Source organism: Elephantulus edwardii, unplaced genomic scaffold (assembly GCF_000299155.1).
Source record: "Elephantulus edwardii isolate Elephantulus edwardi_28Jun2011 unplaced genomic scaffold, EleEdw1.0 scaffold00103, whole genome shotgun sequence".
Classification (NCBI taxonomy): Eukaryota; Metazoa; Chordata; class Mammalia; order Macroscelidea; family Macroscelididae; genus Elephantulus; species Elephantulus edwardii.
Window position 1 is genome coordinate 11,340,429 of NW_006399853.1, and position 20,897 is coordinate 11,361,325.

At 43.4% G+C, this 20,897-nt stretch overlaps 1 protein-coding gene across 3 annotated transcripts in view; it reads left to right on the plus strand.

Annotated features, from left to right (window-relative positions):
- The window catches only part of NEDD4L (neural precursor cell expressed, developmentally down-regulated 4-like, E3 ubiquitin protein ligase), a 280,431-nt gene that overhangs the window by 81,818 nt on the left and 177,716 nt on the right, over positions 1–20,897 (plus strand). For all 3 annotated transcript variants that reach the window (XM_006891744.1, XM_006891745.1, XM_006891746.1), the window contains exons 2-3: positions 17,698–17,779; positions 20,391–20,429. The gene's annotated coding sequence lies outside the window, so the exon portion shown is untranslated. The remainder of the gene's footprint in view (positions 1–17,697; positions 17,780–20,390; positions 20,430–20,897) is intronic.

A 20,897-nucleotide genomic window follows, 5' to 3' on the forward strand; every position in this document is an offset into this window, starting at 1 on the left:
ATTATACTATATATAATACTGTGTCTGCATCTATGTTGCCAGTATGAATTTATTATTTATTTGCCATTCTCCTGAGACTCTTTAATGAATCAAGTGAATACAGATAATGTATTGACGAAGACTAAATACTCTTAAGCAACAATGATAAAGTGTTTTGAATGTGCGTTTGGGGAAACATTTTATTGTTTATGGACTCCTGTCTGAAATTGTGGTGGAAAATGATTCCTTATGTAGATTTGTATTCATCTAGATTTTTAAGGAATATTTAAAATGTAGGTAAAGTTGACCTGAGCTCTCGGTGGCTTCCGTGTTAGCAGATCCAGTCCTGTGCCTATAATTTTCCCGAGTCATTAAATGAGTGAGCTCAGGTTTGGGGGTGTTGCCCAGCAGTTCTGTGCTAGTCCTGAGCTGTCCTCAAGATGACTGGTCACTGTTACTCAGGCAGAGTTGGAGGAAGTAATAAGACTGGTCTCTGAACTCTCATATGACAGCTCAGCCTTACTGATATATGTCATTATAGGTGGCATAATGTTCCCATTAAGCTGGAGGGTGCCATAATGTTTATGGTATATTAAGAAGTAAAACACCGTGAGGTGACGTTGAAGTTGTTGTTCCATTTTCTGATCTGAACACTCTATTTTTTTTAAGCTCTCTATAAAACTCCTATATCTCTAAATGAGCTATTTATTGTATTTTCTGTTGTGTTTTGAAAAACCCAATAGTCATTGCCAATAAGTTGGAACCAGCTCACAACTGAGTTGGAAACTGATTGCTTTGAGTTTCCAAGGAGATTCTCCACCTTTCTCCTGTGTGAGAGGAGATTGTCCACCTTTCTCCTGCATGAGAGGAGAATGTCCACCTTTCCTCCTGCGTGAGAGGAGATTGTCCACCTTTCTCCTGCGTGAGAGGAGATTGTCCACCTTTCTCCTGCATGAGAGGGGATTGTCCACCTTTCTCCTGTGTGAGAGGAGATTCTCCACCTTTCTCCTATGTGAGGGGAGATTGTCCACCTTTCTCCTGTGTGAGAGGGGATTGTCCACCTTTTTCCTGCGTGAGAGGGGATTGTCCACCTGTCTCCTTAGAAGTGACTGGTGGATTTGAACTGCAGCTCCCTTCAGATTTGCTTCTTATTGTGCATTGTTGAGTCAGATCCTGACCCTCCAGTGGGTTTTCAAAGTGAAGAAATTGCAGAGGAGTAGATGTCCCATCCTTCTCTCATGGAACAACTGGTGGATTCGAACTGCATGCCTTTGGGATTGTGGTGCAGCTTCTTATCACCAGGGAGTAACGAAATAAATTCAAAGGCTTTCTAGTTTCTTCCAACTCACTGCAGGCTTTTATCAGGTTACTGAAAATAAAATCTTTATCGGGGGTGATCTCATTGTTTTTCTCCCTTGGACCAGCTAGTACATTCGAACCAGTGAACTTTGTTAGTAGTCTGACAGGTAACACACTATACCACCAGGACTCCTGACACTAGCAAGTTGTTGTTGCCACTAGGTGCTGTCAAGTATGATTCATAGCGACCCTATGAACAATAGATCTGAACCCTGCCCTATCCTGCTCTGTCCTCACACACTTAAGTCCGTTACTACAGCCACTGTACCAATCCATCTCATCCAGGATCTTCCTTTCTTTTATTGACCCTTCACCTTCCCAAACATGATATCTCTTTCCATCAAATAGCCTCACCTAAGCCACATGCCTGAAGTATGTGACAGGAAGCTTTGTCCTTCTTGCTTCCAGGGAGCATTCTGGCTGCTCTTTCTCCAAGACATGTCTTTTGGCAGGCATGGTATATTCTGTACTCTTCTCAACCACAACTCAAAAGCATCCATTCTTCTGTCATCCTTATTTCATTGTCCAGCTGTCAAATGCCTGGATCAGGTGCACCTTAGTCTTCAAACTGACGTCATTGCTCCTCATTGATTTGGAGAGGTCTCTGGCAGCCATAGGCCTCCCTGAATGTACTAAATGGTTTGCAGGTTGTTAAATAATTGTACTGCATGAGCCTACAGCATGTGGGTAAACATTTGTGCTGGTGCATTCCTGACGTAACAGAGATTGTTGATGAGTCAGTTCTGCCTTATGGTGACTCCTGTGTAGAGTCAAGCTACTCCGGAGAGGTTAGAGGGGTTATCATCTTTCAGAAACAGATCCCCGGGACTTACTTTCAAGACGTTGTTGAATAGATTTGAACTGCCAAGCATTGAGTTAGCAATCCACCACTTAACCATTTGTTCCATCCAAGAACTGCTGTATTAAGGTATTTGCTTATGCAAAGTTACATCAAATCCGTTTAGAAAACCAGAAGTTTCTCTCCCAAGTGCACAGATTTTAATCACCTTCTCTCAAATGGATGTGTGGGGACAGCACTTGAAGCCTTTGACAGAGTGGATGTTTAGAACCCCCTGCAGGAATAATGAAGGAATAATTTGAGCTGACTAGGTAATTAAGCATTATTTTATTGGCTTATAGCTGGTACCTCATGAAGAAATGCATATTGTTTCCCTGTGATGAAAGACATTCTACCAGTGGCAAATTCATTGTGGATATTGCAAAAAAATTAGGGCATTCCTTTCTCCCCTCAGTATGGTTTTTATATGTCTTTTGCTAAAGGCTCTTTGACGTTTCTTTGCTCTGTTAGTTTAAAAACAAGGTGGTGAGTAAGTCAAAGCTTACTGTCAGAATTGTTACTGTTCTTCCCGCAAGCCCCTCCCACTCCTTTATTGGCATGCATAGATTTTTTACTTGAATTGTTTCGTTGCCACCATTTACTTGGGGTCAATTCCAGGGTTAGACCAGTGGAGTGGTTGCCATGGTGACAGGCTGCATCGCCTTTCAAGCCCAGCATCCTGGTGACATTTGTTGTTGTTAGGTACCAAGGAGCTGGTTCAGACTCATAGCAACACTTTGAACAACAGAACAAAACTCCGCCCCGTCCTGTGCCTCTCCACAGTTGTTGCCAAGTCTGAGCCCACTGTTTCAGCCACTGTGTCAGCCCATCTTGTCCAGGGTTCTCTGCCTATTCTCAGACCCTGTACCAAACATGATTTCTTTCTCCAGGGGCTGGTCCCTCCAGTAATATGCTTCAGGTATGAGAGATGACATCTACCCCTCCTTGCCTCTGAGATTGCTGTGTCTGCACTTCCAGGAAAAAGAATTAGTGGCACATTTATCTAACTTGGAAATGAACCATAGAAAAATAAAGAAAAATAAATCAGACTTATGGTCTCATCGATGCAGTAACGTACTCTCTTGGTCAGAAAAAGAGAGGAAGACTCTCAGCAAGATGGTTTGCCACTGTGACTGTAACAACGGGCTCAAGGATATCAGAGATGGTGAGGATGGTACAGCCTAGGGAAAGGTTGTTCATAGGGTCTCTCTGTGAGTGGTTGTTGACTCAACAGCACCTAACGACACCAGCAACGTAAGCTGTTGCTCCATTTGCTTTCATGCCCATAATAATACGTGTTTTTGTTTTTTTTAACCTTTCAATCAAAGCACAAGAACTATGTCAAGGTTTTTAGTAATATCCTTCTTTTTTTTTTTTTTACTTTACTCACAGTTTGTGGGGCTTATTAGGGGAAGAGGGAGGAGAATGGTAAAGATAAAGAATATCACACAATGCCAGTTCTGGTTGGTTTTTAGTAATATCTTAATGTTGCTGTTGAGTCCCATTGAGTTTATTTCAACTCAGTGTCTGTATGTACAATGGAACAAGACCTTTCCTAGTCCTGCACCATCCACACCTCCACACCATCTTCCTGAGGCATTGGAAGAGTTACTGTCAATCCATCACAACAGCACAGCCTCCTGTGTGCACATGCATATTTGTAAATTTCACATAGTACAACTCAGTTTTTCTTTGGTTGGACTTTAAGGCTGTATGTAAAGTTTCTGTTTCTGCTGTTCACTTAGTATTGTGATTCAAGGAGTTTGCAGACCAAGTTGATTTTCCCTCCTTCTGCCCCTCCACATCCTCATTCCCAACACTGATCTCAGGACCCCACACGGGGATAACTCTTCCCATCTGCTCCAGGTGTTTCCTGTTTCCATCATTTGGATGTTTGCATAGATCATAATCATGATGTTGTTGTGTTAAGCCGAGTCAGACTCATAGCAGCTTTGTAAGGCAAAGGGCAGAACATCCCCTTAGGATTTTCTAGGCTGAGGAGAAAGCTCATGAATCAGCTCACATAATGATCACAGCCTAGGAAAATCCTATGGAATATTCACTAGGTCCACTTTAAGTTGGATATGACTGTACATAGAATAACAATGTATGGAAGCCAATTGCCAAGTGTAGTCTCGCTTGTTATTCGTCAGAGAGTTGGACAATGACTAGAGAGGACAGAAGGAGAGTTGATGCCTTTGAGCTGTGGTGCTGGAGAAGAGTACTGAATGTACCATGGACTGCCAAGAAAACAAACAGATTCATCGTAGAGAGGATTAAACCAAGCTACTCCTTGGAGGCAAGGATTCTGGGGCTTCGTCTGACATACTTTGGACATGTTGCCAGGAGGGACGGGTCCTTGGAGAGGGACATCATGCTTGGGAGGGTGGAGGGACAGCGCAGGAGGGGAAGACCCTCTATGAGATGGATTGATTCGGTGACTGGGGTAATCGGGATGGGTGTGTCAGAGACAGTGCGGTTGGCGCAGGACAGAGCGGGGTTTAGGGCTGTTGTGCATAGGGTCGCTATGAGTCGCAAACGACTCGACGGCACATAACAACAACAAACAACAGTCTCGCTGGGTACTGCTGGGTTCAAACTGCCAACCTTTGGATTAACAACTGAGCATTTAACCACTGTTCCACAAAATACTACATAGATTTAAGAAGGTGTGCTGCAATCCTGAAGGCATGCAGTTCGAAGCCACCAGCCGCTCTTTGGGAGAAGGATGGACAATCTCTTCCCATGCGGTTAACTACCTTCAAAAACCCACCAGAGGGTTAGCTGTGGGTTGATTCCAACTCTGTGCTTCACAACAACAGCAATTACGTGTATATTAGAGATACTTTATTCACGCTAGAGATGCATGTTCGTGCAATAAGGCCCGGCTCCCAGATCTCACTGGTGTCACAAGATTGGGATCCCTACTGACTGACTGGATGTGGCAGAGGACACAAAGAGGTTGGTCTTGAGTAGAATTTTCTGGATTTGGATGATTGGAAAGGCTTTAAGGTGGCAGCAAACCACTAGTGCTCCAAACAATGAAACCTTCCTAACTGAAGTATTCAAATATCTAATTTTTCAGCTGTTTCATAGAAGGTGCTGTTGTTGTGTGACGTCAAGTCAGAACTGACCCGTAGCTGACCCTCCAGCGGGTTTTCAGAGGTAGTTAGTAGCACAGGAAGAGATTGTCCATCCTCTTCCCGCAGAGCAGCTGGTTGGTTCGAACTGCATACTTTTGGGATTGCAGTACAGCTTCTTTCCTCTAGGCCACCAGATCTCCCTAGAAGATGCCCAAATCATAAAACTTCTGGGTTTTTTAATCTGCTGAGCACCAGCATAATGCATTTGGTTGACCTGATGCATTCATGTGTTTGTTGAAATCCAAACCCAGACCCATCCCAGCTATTAACACTGACCTTCCTTCAGATTTCTGATGGGAGAAGATTCCTTATCTTTCTCCATTGGCACGGCTGTGGAATCAAACTGCTGACCTTTGAGATAGCAGCCTGGTATCTTACAAAGTACACAACCAGAGCGCTTTGTATCATTTGAAAGGCCATACTTATCTTAAGAATAAGTGGCTCATTGCCAGTATTGATAACAAATCCTACCTTTCAAAGTATGTTTCTTGCTTTTCAGTAAATTTTAAGGGCTGAAACATGTAAGCATAGTCTTTCAAAAATCTTGAGCAGTTATCCATTTAAGGCAATTTTCTGAGTTGAACAATACATTTGAGGCCCTTTTGTTACTGAGCTGTAGACTGCACAGGAAATGCAAGGGTTCAGTGGCTCATTGAAGCACAAGTTATAGCTGAAGGTTATGTATAACTGTTATTGATATTTTCATAACTTTTTTGTACTCATAAAAGTGGGATGTTTTCACAGTCAAAAATTTATAAAATAAACATGGTTTATAAAGTTATCTTCAGAATAAAACCATAATTTAACTGTGTTTTTCCAGTTGCTCTTTTATATTATTTTTAGTCACATTTCTGTATCCTGCCTATTCTTAATGTTACACCATGAGTATTTTCTCGAATTTTAAATGTTCTTTGAAAGCATGGTTCTAGTGGCAGAATAAAATACTAGCACATGATTATACCATAATTTATTTAACAGTTTTCCTATTGTACTGCTTCTAAATTTGCAAATTGCTCCTAATTTTTTATCATTATTTATGAAGCCATAATAAGTATCTTTTGCAGATAAATAGTTGCCTCCAACACTGATTATTTCTTTGGATTTAATCCTTAGAAACACATTCAGGGAATGAAGGGCACCAGTTATTTGCATATTCTTGCTGTCCACTTCCTATTACTTTCCAGAAAACTTGTAATACTTTGTCTTTAAAATATCTACTTCCCCTCCACCCCCCACCCCGAGGGTCCAAAAGCCTTTTTTTAAGTTAATTTTAATGAAAGTTTGCAGATACTTAGGGTTTCCAGTCATTCATTGTTGTACTTTTCTCCCTGCCCACCAACTACCCCCAATTCACTTTTCTCCTTGATAAGTAAAAGAAAAACTATTTCATTGCTATGCGATCCCTCCCCTCAAGTCCACTGCACTGTGTAGCCATCATTTTAGACTCCTTTTTTTAGAAAGCACTAGCATTTTTACATCTTTGACAGCTTGTTAGATTAAAAGGCTAATCTTATTATTGTTGTGTGTACTCGTGTTTATGTCTTAGCTCGTACTTTTAAAAGGGTTTTTTCCCCCCTCATTGTTTTATAAGTGTTATTTCTATAATGAAAAGGGTTTTTTCCCCCCTCATTGTTTTATAAGTGTTATTTCTATAATGGTGCTATCTAATTTATATAACAGTGATTATAATAGTAAATAAACATTTTTTTAAAAAAGACAAGGAAACTTTCAGCAAAAAACATTTTTTTCAGTGAAAATTTCTCCAAGTTAGCTAAATTTCTTTGTGAGATAAACAAAGAAGTCAGAATAAGTTTGATTTGTGGTGCTGTGTAGTATGCTCTATCCACTAATCACTTGAGTATTACATGGTTACAAATGCATTTATTTCCCTAACGCAGAGAAAACCACCATACAATGATGTGGATAATAAGGCTTTTTTACAGGTTGTCCTGTACTGTAGTCAGCAACATTATAATAAAGGAAGAAATACTGCTTCCTTCAGTTTATGATTATAGGGTGTCTTCAGGAAGCATGGCTTAAAATACAATTGTCCTTCTACTATCAAAATACCCCAGGATACATTTTTATAGCTGATAGATAAGGTGGTGCCATGTTGACCTACTGCAGCCTGAAGATAATCTACGTTGAATGGTTTGCCAGGCAGAGGCAATCTTCTGCCACAGGTGCTTCAAGTCTTCCTCACTTTCTGCAAACAAAGTGCTATAATCTGCATAACACAGGTTATTGATTAGTCTCCCTCCAAATCTGATGCCCCATTCCTCTTTATAGAGTCCTCTTCTTGAATAATTGTTCAGCATACAGATTAAATAGGTTTGGAAAGAGTATACAACCCTGACACACTCTCTTCTTAATTTAAACCATATAGTGTTCCCTTACTCTGTTCACACAACAGCCTCCTGATCTAGGTATAGGTATAGGTTTTGCTTGAGCATAATTAAGTGCTCTGGGATTCCCGTTCTTCTCCACATTAGCCATAACTTGTTATGATCCACTCAGTCACATGCCTTTACACAGTCAACAAAGCACAAATAGACATTCTTCTGATATTCTTTACTTTCAGCTAGGATCCATCTGACATCAGCAGTGATATCCCTGGTGTCACAGCCTCTTCTAAATCCTGCTTGAACTCCTTCCAGTTTCCTATGTAGGTACTGTTCCAGCCATTTTTGAATGATCTTCGGCATTATTTTGTGTCCATATGGTAGTAATGATACTGTTCGATAGTTATCACATTAAGTTGGGTCACCTCTCTTGGGAATGGGAACAAATATGGATCTCTTCCAATCCATTGGCCAGATGTCTGTCCTCCAAATTTCCTAGTATGGACAGGTGACAACATCCAGGGCTGCATCTGTTAATTGAAATAAGTCAATTGGTATCCCATTGATACCAATTTAAGATTTGCTGAGATCTTAAGTGTATAGATCTCAGCAAAGGCTTATGATAAAAAAAAAAAATCAAAGTATAGCAAGCGTAGCCTTTATACATTCCTGTTGGTCATAGAGCAGTTCAGAGATTCCATGGAGATGGTCAAGGTTTTCCTTGTTACTCCTAGCCATGATTAGCTGTTTCAGTTGAATACGTCCCCACAAGTGGAACAACAGATAAGCTCACGAAGTCTTAGTGTTAATATTAAACTCTGTGAGAAATGGTCTCACCTTCTCATGGTGGTTTGGTTGGTTGTTTGTTTTTTCTATTTTCTTAAGGTGCTGAAGCTTGATAAGAGAACACTGTCAATCTCCAGATTTTACAAGCCCGTTTTGAGATCAACACCGACTTGGGGTTATGCTACCCAACTTCTCAATTGGGGATAATTGGGGCAGACATCCTAGGAAGGGGAGATAGAATTCCCAGCACCACGTTTCATACTGGGAAATGAGACAGCAATCAAAAAGCTGCCTTCTTTTACGTTTTGAAAACCAGAATGGATTTTTGACCAAGCGTATGTGGTGACATCTCCAGAGAACAGGGCCTTCTGTACTTTTGCTGAGTATCTCAGCCTCTGGTAGACCTCTGAAGGATATTAGAAGGATCTGATTTGATCCCAGCTCACACATTCTGTGTTCCAGCCATGAATTTCCTGTCATGTTTTAAGGTGCACCCACGATACTCCTTGGAGGCAACAATAGTGAAACTTTGGCTAGTCCTTAAAAAAGGGCATCGTGTTTGGAAGGGTGGAGGGTCAGTGAAGGAATGGAAGACCTCCAATAAATACAAACATAGTGAGTGTAATAGTGGGCTTAATTAAGTCAGAGATGGTGAGGATGATGCAGGATAGGACCGGGCCCAGATCTCTTGGTTCATAGGGTCGATATGAGTCGTAGTTGACTTGACAGCACTTAACAACCACAATAACCATAATATGCCCAAGACTGGATCACTTTTCTGGTTTTCCCCCTACAAAATGAAACTGGATGCAGATGAATGTTTTGTGGGTGCATCCAGAACTTGGATCTGTCAGCTGGTTTTTCTGTGGTGAAAAATCATCATCCTTCAGGTACATTCTGTGGTTTTTATCAACTGTAGACATGTGGATTTGGAGGCCAAACTAACTTTCTAACTTCTGGCTGAAATAAGAAGCAAAATTCTCTAACCAGACTGCTCAGCTCATCGTCACGTTTGATGTGCCCTTACGGACAAATGTTTCCTTCCAACATGGGACCCAACAGTCCAAGGCCGTTACGTGGTGTCTAGTGGTCAAGGAGAACCCTGTCAAAAGGATCCCAACTAGAAATCCGTCCTGGTTGCCCTACAGTTGACGCTGACACATGGATCCCATGTGCGTTAGAGTAGCCCTGTGTTCGTGAGGTTTCCATGCCACATTTTTCTGAAGTGTTTCACCAGATCTTTCTTCCTAGTTGCCTTCTTGTTGGATTGAACTTGCAGTCTTTCGGTTTGCAGACAAACCAACTTTAACTGGCCTCCTCACCCCACTAACAACCGCCCACCACCAAGACAGAGTCATAAGCTGAGCTTGGCTTCCACAGCACTCATGAACCATGACAAGGACTGCTCCTGTGTGCCCTCCCTTCCTGCCGTAGCTAGCTGCTTCTAAGCCTACCTTCCAGCAGGCTCCCAGTTCTCATTTCTCCTCCCATTCTCACTGCCTCTATGTTTAGATAATTCTTGTTCTTTGACACAGTAGCCTTCCAGCTCACCTCACTAGATCATGTCATGAAAGATCGGCTGATGAGCGTGTATCTTCTCTGTAAAGGAAACAATGATTGTCGTGGTGGCAGCAGCCACAAAAGATGTTGAGAACTTAATCTAAGATAAAAGGTAGATGGTTTGAATCCACCAGCTGCTTTGAAGGAGAAAGAGATAGACAGTCTCTTCCTATCTAATTAACTGCCACTGAAAATCTACTGTAGGTCGGTTCTGATGCATTGGTACACAGTAACAATTTTTTGGTTGGCAGCCCGATTTCTTACCACTAGGCTACTTACTGGGTTATTATTATCGTTGTTGCTGTATATTGTTGAGTCATAACCAACCCATAGTTGGCCCTCCAGTGGGTTTTCGGAGGCAGTAAATTGAATAAGAGGAGATTGCCCATCTTTTTTACTGTGGAGCAGCTGATGGATTCGAGCCATGGTCCTTCACGTTAGCAGTACAGCTCCTTACCACTAGGTCACCAGAGCTGCCTAAGGGTAGTCCGTGTCAAATCAGATTAACAAAGGCAGCAGAAGTTGAGGGTCTCAAGGAGCAACAGAGAGCCTCAAAACTCTTGACGAAGGAGAGAACAGAACAGCAACTAGGTGGTTGTCTTTTGTGGGTGCTTTTCCTGTGTGCTTGACACTGTGCTGGGTGCTGGCGGTGGTACAGGATGCTGTCTGGACAGTCTTGATTTGTTGGTGCACAGTCTGGGACTCAGAGTGGTTAGGTGACCACCACCCACATAGTGGGACCCTGAGATCGGAGTCCTCGGTGGAAGTGGTTCAGGGCATCAGGGCACCACAGAAGAGGTCTGAGTGGCCACCTGCCCCTTCCCCTCTGCACCTTTGAGTTTTACTTTTTATTATAAAAGCAGTTGTTATTGTTGTTGTTGTTATGTGCCATCGAGTCACTTGTGACTCATAGTGACTCTATGTACAGGATCCCTAAATGCTGCTCTGTCCTCTACCAACCTCGCCATCTCCAACACACTCATTCCCACCATCCCAATCACTGAATCAATCCATCTCATCGAGGGTCTTCCTCTCCTGCTCCATCCGTCCGCTCTCCCAAACATGATGTCCCTCTCCAAGGACCAGTCCCTCCTTGCAACATGTCCAAAGTATGTCAGACGAAGCTTCAGAACTCTTGACTCCTAGGAGCAGTCTGGCTTCACCCTCTCCAGGACAAACCTGTTTGTTCCCCTAGCAGTCCATGGTATTAAAGGTTAAAAAATCTGTACATACATATGCATTCCACCAGAACAGAAGAATGTGGAAAGCAAATAGCTCTTCTCTGTTCTGTTCCTCCTAAAAGTAATTTTCTCGTGTCTCTCTTCTAAACTTTCTGATGGTTTGGTAGAGGTTGTCATCTGTTATTATGTTACCATAACAAGTAGTTGTTAGCTACCATAGCTGACCTTCCAGCTAGTTCTCAGGGGCTGTAAATTACATGGGAGGAGAATGCCCATCTTTGTCCATTGGAGCAACTTGTAGAGTCAAACTGCCTGTCTTTGTGTTAGCAGTACAGCTTCTTACCCACAAGGCCACCAGAACTCCCTAAGTATGTATACAGCTAACCATAATCGGAGGCAGAAAATCCGGGTATATTGCCAAGACAGAATGACTTTTCTGAAAGGAGAGAGTGTTTTAGTCCAAGACTCAGCCAACCCTTAGTAGCTTAGGAATGGAATGTGATGAGGATGTGAGAAGCAAGGGATTCTTCCAGAGCTGTGGTCTCTGTCGGCATGTGACTCAGTGCACTGAGGCTGGAACCGTATCCTTCCAGTAATCCCTCCTACAGAGCAAACACTCCTGCCTGTTCAGAGAGGAAGGCCAACAGAGTTAAAACAACACGTGATGTTTGGAAACAGGCTGAGGTTTATTGTCCTTCGGGCCACTCCTGTGTGTGCACGCACATATGTCTGCATGTCTGCGTATGTGTACATATACACACTCTCTCTTTTATTTTGGTTATTGTTCAGGTGATAGATTTGCTGCCTTGTAGATCAGATGGTTATAAAATAGTAAAATGTATGGGATCAAGACTGGTTTCTCAAACCCAAAACTTGGAAGCAATTGGGTCTTACTCCTCCTTCCTGCAGTATCATTAGGAAATCATTACCTGTTTGCTTAGGGAAGGCTCAGTCATTGTTATTATGAACACAATTAACTGCCTCTGAAAACCTGCCTGAGGGTCAGCTATGGGTTGGATTGGCTGTTGTTGTTATGAACATTAACCAAACAAATAAGTACTTATTTGCCTTGAGATTCAGATCACTCTAATTAGTAGACCAGGTCAGGTGGTCAGGTGACTTTCAAATCTTTGTTAAAATAAAAAGTTCTAGAATCCTATCTGAAAGCATTCTAACATGGAGGCTCAGTGGTTATGACCGATGAGGCTGGAAATAGCAGCCCCCAGGTGCCCTGAGATAGTTCTTCAGATTGGAGGCCGGGTAGGAAATGCAGTCTGAAATACACAGATGGAGTCCCGCTCCTTTATTTTGAACATAAGAAAATGGAAGCCCAGCGTGATAAAGCAGCTTGTCCAGACTCAGGGCTGGTGTTCAGAGGCTGGGAGGCAGATAAGGTCTCCAGGTGTGGCTTTCCTCAAAGGGAGACACCTTGCCCTAGGTGTTACCCTAATTTGCTTGTTTCTCCTGTAGGCACTACCGCTGCAAAGGTAAAATGTAGGTCACGAGAGTAGTAATGACATATTTTGTTCCGAGTTGGAAGAACTCTAGGACCCTTGGAAATCCCGCCCATCTTGCTCTGTCAGAGTCGGATTCTTGAACAAGCGCGCTGGGTCCCATCTCTTGTTCGGGTGACTGCCAGGGAGGCATCTTGTGCCTCCGAAAGACCATGCACAGGAGACAGAGCGCTGCCCAGTCCTGCCCTGCTCCAGGAATGGCTGCGGATTGGACAGGTGTGACCCATACAGGTTTCCGTGGCTGAATTTCTGAAGGAGGTCACCTGGCCTTGTCCTGTAGTCCTCCTTAGCCTGGAAGCCCCACTGAAACAGATTCCACGTGGTAACAGCTCACACACTAAGAGATGAGGGCCAGCTCCAGCTGCACATGGTGGTGGTAGTGTTATGTGCCATCGAGTCTTTGCGACTCATAACGACCCTATGTACAACAGCCCTAAACCCTGCTCTATCCTGTGCCAATCGCACTGCCTCTGACACACCCATCCCGATTACCCCAGTCACTGAATCAATCCACCTCATAGAGGGTCTTCCCCTCCTGCGCTGTCCCTCTACTCTACCCAGCATGATGTCCCTCTCCAAAGACCTGTCTGTCTCTCCTTGCAACATGTCCAAAGTATGTCAGGCGAAGCCCCAGAATCCTTGCCTCCAAGGAGTAGCCTGGTTTAACCCTCTCTAGGATGAATCTGTTTTCTTGGCAGTCCAGGGTACATTCAATACTCTTCTCCAGCACCACAGCTCAAAGGCGTCAATTCTCCTTCTGTCCAGCTCTCTGATGCATAACAAGTGATTGCAAAGACCATGGCCTGTATCAGAGCATGTGGTGTACTGACCAGAAATCAAGCCCATGCCTCCCCCTGAAGGGAGAATCCGCCTTCTGTCCCCACCCCCTCCATCTGCCGTTAGCCGCAGGCTATCTGAAATGTGTCCTCTGCTTGAGGCTGGGGTGAGCATCAGATGTGATAACCGCCTGTGGGTGTCTAGTGCACAGCGAGGGATGGATGGCACGGTTGGTTGCCTGGGGTGGTGATTCTGGTGCTGGTCTTTCAGGTGGTCCTGATATGCTGGCCTGGCTTATGGGGTGGGGGTGGGGGTGGGGTTAGGAGTGGGGATAGGGCTGGTGGCAGGCATAGAGTAGGTGTGGGGGTAAGGGTAGTGTTAAAGGGTAAGGGTGGTGTTATGGATAGAGGTGGTATTACAGGTGGGGTTGGTGTCAGTGGTGAGAATGTATTAGAGGTGGGGGTGGGCTTAGTATTGCTGTTCTGGCCTGACTCCCTGTAGTAGAGGTTGTATTGGTAGTGGTGGTGGACGTGGAGATGGTACTGGATGGTTGAAGTGGTGGTGGTATTTGTATTCTGAACTGGATCATTGTGGTGGTGTGGGTGTGAGGGATATTAGTGGTAGAGATGATATTGGTCACTGGTATTGGTGGAGGTGGAGGTGGAGGTATGACTTATGTTCTGGCCTGGCTCCCGTGGTACAGGTGGTACTAGTGATGGTGGAGGTGGAGGTGGAATTGATGTGCTGTCCCGGCTCCTGGGACAGGCTGTGTTAGTGGAGGTGGGATTGGGATTAGTATTCTGGCCTGGCTCATGGTTCAGGCTGCTGTAGCATCTTCCTGCCATTTTCCTGATTGGTTCTTGCTGCCTCACCTCTTGTCTTGGTCATTTCCTTCATCATTCACTAGCTTGGGGGGGGGGGGGGAATGCTTCCATCCCCACTTGGCCCACTAAGGAGTGCCATTCATAAATGTCCATTTATGATTTTTGCTGAGATATGTAAATGTGTCCCCTCTCTCCCCTCTGCCCCATTCTTCCCTCTGGCCTCCTGGCATGAATGTCTGCTTCACACAGCATCCCTGCTATATCGCTGGTGTCCAGGATATGCTTGATGTGAATGGCACTGTTATATTAGCAGCGAACCCTGGTTGCCTAGTGGGCAAGGAATTGTGCTGCCAACCCAGAGGCAGGCGGTTTGAATCCTCTGGTTGTCATGTGGGAAAAAGGTGGGCAAACTCCTCCTGTGTGGTTGACAGCCTCTGAAAACTTGCTAGAGGGTCAGCCATGCATCAGTTCTGACCTGACAACAGTGAAACCATACTAGCAGAGAGGGAGGCGTCCAGCACCATTCTGGGTGCCTTGTGTCTGGCGCCCCCTAGTCGGTCCCTCTAACTGATCCCCTCTGGCGCAGCTCCCTCCTGTTGGTGGACCAGCCCTCTGCACCTTGGCCTCTTCCGTCTTGAGCCAGAGTGCTCTTCCAGGAAGTGTCTTGAACCTTGTCTTTTATAAACACCCTGGTGCCTGCCCAGGTGCACACAGCCATGCTTCCTCATTTCAGCTGGAAGACAGTGTGTCCCGGTTTGGGAGCTCCTCCCTCACCCCCTAGTATCCCTTTAGTATTGTTAACTGCTCAGGCTAAATAAATAAGCGGTAGGAGAATGGGGAGGTTCAATTCAAGGGAATTCTTAGCTCTCTTGTTGTGGTTATGTGACAGGGAGCAGTCTTGATAACTGAGGGACATAAACACCAGAGATGGTTTGTGGTGAGTACGTGGTGGTCCATACTCTGTGTGTGTGTCCACCACAGTGCCTTGGAGATACCAGGCTTTGAGCTTTTTTTTAGCAATAACTTGGTGGCAGGAATAGAACATTAACTTGATTTTACTAGCTAAAACTTATTCTTCTCAAATATATCAAGAACAGCAATTCTCAGGGCAACTCCAGAAACACCAACCTTACTTACACCTGTGTTAGATAAGCAGCTTCTGGGACCCCAACCCAGGCCTATGGCTTTAGGCTCTGGGGTGAGTGATTCTAACTGCAAAAGTCTGAGAACAGCTGACTCTTGATCCAGTCCCCAGACCACATGCCCTCAATAGAAAGATGGTCAAGGTCTTTCAGGCTAGTTGGGGGTCGGCTCTAGGGCCGTCTCTGTTGTGCGGCCCAGAACATCTAGGTGAGACCTGCTATATCTGCTTAACTGCAGTGACGGCTTATCATTTATGGATAATAGGCAAGGGGTTGACTTCTTCTACAACAGAGTGCAAATAGAACTATTTATCAACAATGTATAACTGAGCAAATTATGCTGTTGAGTGTGTGTGTGTTGGAAGATGTTTAGTGTCTTACTAAGACATTAATTCATAGATATTAAACACACACGTACACCATGCATGTATCTATCTGCATGTGTGTCTCCACCACTCCCCTGTGGTGGCTTCCATGTTGCTGTGATGCTGGATGCTATGCCGTCAGTACTCCGAATACCAGCAGGGTCACCCATGATGGACATCATGGACATCTTCTTGTGGCGCTCCCACACTAAGAAAGGTGGACCTGGTGTTCTATCCCCCAAATGGCCAATGAAAATCCTTGGGAGAGGTATGGCCAGGATGCTTCTTAGAAGCAGGGTTGCTGGACTTCACCTCACCTACTTAGGGTCCAGTCTCCGGAGAAGGATACAATGCTTGGAAAAGGAGAGGGTCAGTGGAGAAAAAGGAAGACCCTCAATGAGTTGGATTGACTCAGTGGCTGAAACATTGGACTCAAGCATATCAGTGCTTTATGAGGACCAGACAATATTTCATTCCCTGGTACATAGGATCTCTGTGGTTAGAATAGATGTGATGATTTAGCAAAAACATACATAATGTATAAGCAGTGCTTCTCATTCATCTTCAATATCTGGTTTGGAGATGTTGAGTATATTCTTGTTACTACCAAACTTAATTTTAGCCTGTCTTTCTCTCTTTATAGAATTTCATGATAATGTTATTGGCTAAGGCATCAAAGCCCTCTGCTCTTTGAAATCATCTTTGACTTTACCAAAGTAAAAAGTCATTAACATAAAGGCTAAATCTCAAATTGGCATACAATTAAATGTTGGAGTGATAGTAATAAATCATCAAACTGTGGATAATTAGATTCTTTCCTGAGGAGTGAACACACAGGATCCCTTTCTGTGATTTTGAAGACCTCACATGCGAAATAGAAATACGAACCTTAATTCTGAGAAGCAGTACGATAACTTAGTTTTCGTTCCCCTGAGGCTGGAAGGTGTGAGTGGAGTCTGAGTCTTATCACATGGCTCACACTAAGTAACTCCTCTCAATACCCATCTTTGTTGAAAGAGTGCCATTTTGCAAAGAAATCGTTATTGAAAAAATTGCAGTACGTGCAAGGAATTCTGGGACGTGTAGTCAGGAAATCAGAAATTGAGTTGAGATTTTACACAATCCTAGTGCCTTGGGCAGATCTTTATTCCCCTTTGGGCTTTCATTTTTGTTTTGGGGCATTTTATCTCTAAAATGGCAGATGTTGGTTTAGATGATCAATCAGTGTTTTACTTCTACTTTAAAAAAAAATAGACTTCTCAGTAAGAATCAAAACACAAAATTGGACTTGAGCTATATTTGCCAGCTCTAGTTCGCCATTTTGAACAAGCTTTATGTGCCTTTTAATAATCTTTCAATCTTCTCAGAGTCTGTGTTTAGAATGAAAAGAAACTATGATAAATCTCTATTCAATTAATTGTAAGGATTATTTTTAAGCAGTTTAGTTAAATTATAATGCAGAATTCATAATTTTGGGTTTTTTAAATAAACATCATTCACTCTGATAAAAGCTTTGGCTTCAGAGAATATTATTTAGTTGTCACGCTAAAAATGCTGTTACTCAGTGTCATTTATATGACGTGGAACTGATGGCACTACAAGCTGAGCATTGGGCTGCTCACCAAAAAGTCAGTGGTTCAAACCTCCTTGCAGCTCCAAGGGAGAAAGGTGAGGCGATCTATCGTTAGAAAGATTTTACAGCCGTGGCACCTCCAGACAGCAGTTCTGCTCCGTCCTGTGCAGCTGATTTAAGTCACAGTCAACTCAATGACAGTGGACTGGACTTTGGAATACACTAGTATTTGCATGCACTAGTATTTGCACTGTCATCTAATGTTTTTAAAATAAAAGGTATGATCCTATTAAATCTGGGATTTTCCCTTTCAGTGATCCGTATGTGAAGCTGTCATTGTACGTAGCAGATGAAAATAGAGAACTTGCGTTGGTACAGACAAAAACAATTAAAAAGGTAGGTGTCTTTCCTTATATGGGTTAAGAACGTAATTTAATCCAACTTAATTAGAATGTATTTTGACTTTGTGGAAGTTTTTATTACAAGCATAATAGTGCCCATATTTTCATTGTAAGCCGTCTTTTGGTATTAAATCTGTAAATTCTCCATTAACCAGCCTTGTGCGATATTAACCCAAGGTGTGTTAATCTGGGTTTTAGATAAATGATTATAAGAATGATGTTCTTTAAAATTTAGAGACACAATTATAAAAATAAGCCTATTACAAGTAGCAGTGTTTGTTTCTTTTCTGTAGTCAATAAAACAGTAAGACTTTCTTTATGCCAGCCTGTTATTTCTCAACAAGAAATTTTAAATATTTACATAATCTTTAATGAAGAGGAGGAGGTGGTGGAATTAGTTGGCACCAAAAGAATGCCTCAACTTGAGAACAAGTATTATCAAAGGATGCAAAATGCTTGCAAAGAAAACAAACTATATTAATACAAAAGCTGTATATTTACATCCTGTTATATTTCTAGGTTTTGTGTACTTGACGGCATTAAAGATTAGTCTCACTGTATATTAATCATCTAGCACCTTGCTTGTATGTATTGATCATGTATGTGGGTATATGTAAATGTTTACCATATTTGAAGTCGCTATAGAAGATGCATGTTTTTAAAAAATTTTTTTAAATGCATCCCTTTGTAGAATTTATTGCCTTCCTACCAGCACCACCAGATTTGGGAGGAGGGTTTTGTCAGGTCGTTAGACTTCTGTCTGGTAAACATTTCCTGGGGAGCATGGCTGCTTTAAAAACATGCTAACTGCTGCTGCCGGTCAGACATCTGGGATCTCTGAGCAGGTCCGTCCTGCGAGGAGCAGAGTGCAGTGTGTCCCCACCTGGCACTGGACTGGCATCGGAGAGCTGTTTTGCAAGCAGGAGCGGTGTTTTGATTAGCGGGGAGGATTCCTGTGAAGGACGGACCCATTGTTCGGGCTAAAGCACTGTCACTGCTCAGCGAGAGCAGTGAGGGCGGCGGCCAGCCTGGCGGGGAAGACGAGCCCGGGGGTCTTGGTTGCCTGCTGAACCGGAACAGAAAACCCCAGCCGGTGATTTGGGAGCTAGCAGTCAGTGTATTATCCTCCAAAGGGAGGACCTCCCCCTCCTCCTTCCCTGTCCACAGGCAGCGTGTGCCTCCGGAGCCGGGGCTGCTCTGCCAGCCACCGCCTGCCAGCCCCCTGGTTAGTATCTGTGTGCTGTGCTTGTTGCCAAAGCCTTTCATCCTCATCCCCTTGTGACGGTGTGACGGTGTGGCGGGTCCTTCATTTGTTATGTGGTCTGGTGCCATTGCTGCTTTCTCTCGCTTGTCACTTAGCTTTGTCCTTCTGCGTTTGTCTGAATCAGGTCCCCAGCCCTGTGCAGGAAAGGGACCAGCCAGGCCTGCCCCAGCCTCTCCCTGTGTCCCGGCTCCTCTCCCTTCCCGCCCACCCTGTCCCCCCATCCTCTCCTCCATCGTTCCTGTGAGTGTGGAGCCCCGTTATTTAGGATGCGGATCCAGCATAGGGGTGTGGGTGGAGAACGTTCAGATTTTTCATGCCAATTTAGGATCGTGTGTGTCCTGCATTTTGGTTGGTTTTTTGAGGTGTGTGTTTTTTTATGCTTTGTGTTAATGGTGCATGTGTATCTTCTGAACTGTCACGTTAAAGGAAATAGGTTGATAAAGATAAATGTTCTACCACCCTCCGCAGAAAAGATCTGTAGCTATTGGTGAGATAGGATGTTTTCCGTGTCTGATTTAACATATCTTCTTTAAGAGATGTGCTTATTTGAAAGTACTATACATGCATAAATGCACAGAGAGCTGTATAGGTTCTTTATGGGGGATGGTTCCTCTTAATTTTGAAGACCGATGACAGTCCATCTTTTGTCCATGCTAAGGACAAAAGTCCCATTTCTGTGTTTTGAGGGAGATAAATATTTAAACAGACATCGGGTGATGAATGCATAGAGAAGGGATTGAAGGCTAAGTAGATAAGCATTTTTTAATCAAGTTATTTCAGAAAAAGGGGAGGGAAATTATTTTGGTTTATTACGGGCATTTTTTTCCCTAGTTGGAAAAATCTGACCATTAAAATTGTTCCTGAAATGTTCTTCAGATGTCAGCATTTATCTAAGTGATGATCACTGTCCTCCTTTACTTACCTACTTCACTGGTATCCAGACCAGATTTGTAACAAGTAGGGGCATGTGGACAAAGTTGATTTCTTTCTTGATAGAATAGCTGTATCACTGTTAATTTCTGGGAGGAGATTTGTTTTCCCTCTTTGCATGGTGAAAGCTCCCTTGCAGGTCCGTAATGTTTTCCCTGCTGATGATACACACAATTTATGGTTTTATTTCTGTTTATGAATCATCTGTTTCATAAATATAGCCCTTCCCCATACAGTTTATTCGTAGGACAGTGTCAAATAACTGTCTAAATGTTTCTTTGATGACCATTTTGGAAATATCCTAGCTATTTATTTTACCAAGAAAATGTTTAAGCAAACATGTAGACTCCTAGCTTGTACTGAAAATGTTATAAAGCTGTAAAAGGTAATCACAAGGCATTTTCTCTTCCAGACGCTGAACCCCAAATGGAATGAAGAATTTTACTTTAGAGTAAGTGTTTTGGCATAATTTGTTATTGATAACTAGACTGTTGTGTGGGAAGCTGCTGGAAATTTTCGGAGGCATTTTTAAAAGAGAAGTGATTCAATACCATCCTGGTGTGTCCCAAATTTTAAGACTTAAGAGTTAGCCAAAACCCAAGTCCACTATTGTCAAGCCTATTCTAACTGTTCTTGTTATTGGTACGTACTGCCCAGTGGACCACAACGCACAGAGCAGTCCTGTGAACCATTGATCTCGCCCCTTCCTGCCCCACTCTGACGTCTTCGACTCGTTTGAGCCCGCTGGTATGATCATTGTGTCAGTCCATCTTGCTGAGGGCCTCTGTCTCTTTCTCTGACCCTCCAGCTTTCCCAGCTTGATGTCTTTTCCCAAGGACTGACCACACCCTGACATCATGCCCCCAAGTACGTGACACCAAGTTTCACTACCCTCACCTCTGACGACCCTGATTGCACT